Raw genomic sequence first — 3,575 nt, 5'->3', positions numbered from 1 at the left:
TCTTTCACCTGATTGTCGTTGACAAATCTCAGATTTGATTGTAGTTTGTATAACTTCAACATGGGTTATAGGTCAAAAGTTGAATGAACGAGTACTTATGTCCTTTTGATTTCTTACAGGTTGGGTCGTTGTTGCCCATAACACGCTAGCATTGTGCTAATGAATGACGTCATTGACACGTTTGAAAGGCTTTTTAGAACAATTAAGTGACGTTAAAAAATATAATACTCAACCAAGTGTATTTTCTTTGCCTCCCCTTTCGAAAACAATATTCAAATTACTTGGAAAAAAATTATATCCCGAGAAAAGTGGATTTTGAGGGGTACAGCTCCATAGACCTCCATGCATTCTGCACTCGTGGACGAGCGCCCTCATGTGGAACCACAGAAGGAACTGCAACCAGTTCAGAACAGTTTAGAAACCGGAAGTTTTCCGAGAGTGGCAGTTCTCCCTGTCACTCCCCGATGTGAGTCGCTACCCGATGTGAGTCACGCATGCTCAGATTGATAGGTTTTACGGCATAACGCCAAGGGATCCGACTGAAATCCATAAAATAATTCACTTTTCTGTTTCAAAAACGTTTTAGCTATCTAAGATTGTTTGGTTGCTAACGTTAGCAAACGCCATTCAAGTGACAGCCTTTGTTGTGCTTGATTGCTTACTTACTTGCCAGCAGTGAACAAACTTCATAATTTTTATTGATATTACAGAAGTCTCTCGCTAGCAGGCTACTTCAGCCTCTAATCTAGAACTGACATTAGAGATTATGCCGTGAAAATGTGATGCCTTACGCTAAATAATACATTACTGCTGTGTAGGCTAATGTCATTATTCTGTGGCTAACAGCACAGGTAGTGGCAAAGTAGCAAAGTGACGCATGCGCGACTCACATCCGGTAGCGACTCACATCGGGGAGTGACACTCCCCTTATTAGACATTGTCACTCCCCGATGTGAGTCGCTACCCGATGTGAGTCACGCATGCTCAGATTGATAGGTTTTACGGCATAACGCCAAGGGATCCGACTGAAATCCATAAAATAATTCACTTTTCTGTTTCAAAAACGTTTTAGCTAGCCGTGAACGTTTAGCTAGCCGTGAAAATGTGATGCCTTACGCTAAATAATACATTACTGCTGTGTAGGCTAATGTCATTATTCTGTGGCTAACAGCACAGGTAGTGGCAAAGTAGCAAAGTGACGCATGCGCGACTCACATCCGGTAGCGACTCACATCGGGGAGTGACAGACATTCTCTGGGAGAACCTTCACTCTCGGAACGCTTCCGGTGTGGTACTGCATCTAGGGGCGCTCGCGGGCGAGTCCAGAATGAATGGAGGTCTATGGAGCTGTACCCCTCAAAATCCACTTTTCTCGGGATATAATTTTTTTTCAAGTAATTTGAATATTGTATTGGAAAGGGGAGGCAAAGACAATACACTTGGTTGAGTATTATATTTTTTAAAGTCACTTAATTGTTCTAAAAAGCCTTTCACTTTCACATTACTTTGCACCAGAAACAGACTTTCCAAAATTCCATGATATTCCAGAAATTCCATGACCCGTGGGAACCCTGTAGCCTATATCTATGTGCTGCTCCATATGAATATTGTTATATAGGCTGCTCGTAGGCTACATGGCCCTAAACAATCTGTGTGAGGATTTTTATTAATGCATAACCCCAGAAAGACAGCTCAAGTGGTGGAAAAAAATAGGCATGTTTAATCTTTTAAATGTAATAGGCAGGGTGTGATTTGTGTAAAAACCAGAGGGGGGGATGATTTTGAATAAGTTTGTAACCCCCCCCCCCCCCCCCCCACCCAAAAAAAAAAAAAAATGAACAAACGATTCATAGCCTAATAATGTCATGGCTTATAATACCCTATATTATTTATGCCACCTTTGTAACGTTTTAGTTTTAATTTACCGTGGTGTATGACTTTAAACAGCGAGTGTGCTTGGTATGATGATCAGCTCCTCTAATGCAGGGTAGGACTACGTTTTGACAAGCATACAAATTCACCTTGTTCTTGCCCCATCTGAAATGACTTCTCTACTTTTGCTGCCTCCATCCTTTCTGTATTTGTTGTGTAAAAAACGTTGTATATGATGACACTGAAGTCTTAAGTTAGTGAATTGGCTAACAGTGTTAGTTGGTAACCAAATAGCCTACACATTGCGCTACACGCTGCGTAGGCTACGTGCATTCTCTCTCCTGCTGATTTGCGTAGCCAAGTGCGTAATATTGCAAAAGTTGAAAAAATAAATGTGTTTATTGTAGCCTACAGAAAATAAATAGCCTATCATACTGTCAGTTAATTGCCTACAGTGCAGTGAAGAGTTTGGAGAGTTAAGTTATAGGGCAACTTGAAGTTTTATGAAAATAATTTACGAACCAGAACATAAAGACCATGAAGCTTCTATTTCTTGCAGCTATTAAAACACCCGCTAGATAGTTTAAATACCCACCAACATTCGTTTTTGCAGTACAGATTATTTCTAAAAATTATTTGTCTACTACTGGCTGATTTATCCAACGAGTGCTTTCTCGTTCGTCCTCTGCAAACTACAGGTGTTTCGGTAGAGAGCCATTGAATAAGCGATGCCAAGCAATTTCTGTAACACTTTTTGTGACATTCAGCAAATATCTCCTCATTTAGATATAAGTTCCTTCGGACAATAGGCCTACGTTCTACTCTACGTGCAGTTGTCCTCCATCTCAGTTGCATCAGTTTTCTAATTTTGAAGGTTCTAAAACATTATGCTTCACTGAATCCTTCTCGTTTTCTTTCATTTGTCCAGCTAACTTTTCCATTGAACCTAGCCATTTATGATGGATTACACACTCGACATTCTGAAATGTCCTGCACGATCAAGGCCAAATTAAGTTATCACACAGCCACTGTATCAGCAGCATCAGTGCTGACGGTGACGGTGCGTTTCTGATGTCAGATTATTATGTAGGCTAGCCTACTAGACTGTTCTCACGTTGCAGCGCTTTACTTATATGAAGTAGCATTAATCAATATGAGGGGCAGAGGGGGATAAATGTTGTCCCCCCCGACGATAAAAATAATTTAGCAGAGGTAGGGATAGGAAAACCAGAGGGGGGGAAATCCTCACCATCCCCCCCTACAAATCGCACCCTGGTAATAGGCCTACTTCTTCTAGCCTTTCTAACAGAAGACCGCAGAAGGACAAGATTGTTGATTTACTTCACAACAGACTGAGTGTAATAAATCCATCAAGTAGCACTGACTGATATTGCTTTGCATCGGCGCATATAATAGCCTACTTTAGTAAAGATAGCCCACATTATCGAACCATGAGGCAGGGTTAGATGGCCTGTGTTCAATGAGGGCACACCCCATAGATACAGTGATGGCCAAAAGTGTTGGCACCCATGCTAAAGTTGACTAAATGAGGAATATAAAATCATCTTTTGGAAATTGATCTTAATGCCTTAAGTGAAAAATGAGGAAATATCTAACCTTTAAGGACACCAATTTTCTTAGTGAATGAATAATGTATCATAAATAAATAAATGTTCTTCCTTAAAATACAGGGGTCATAAGTA

This window comes from Alosa pseudoharengus, unplaced genomic scaffold (assembly GCF_046254945.1).
Source record: "Alosa pseudoharengus isolate Yale_2024_CS ecotype anadromous, Long Island Sound unplaced genomic scaffold, YU_APseudo_1.1 YU_APseudo_1.1_scf_13, whole genome shotgun sequence".
Lineage (NCBI taxonomy): Eukaryota > Metazoa > Chordata > Actinopteri > Clupeiformes > Clupeidae > Alosa > Alosa pseudoharengus.
The sequence above is the reverse complement of the archived record's forward strand: the minus strand, read 5'-3'. Positions refer to the sequence as shown.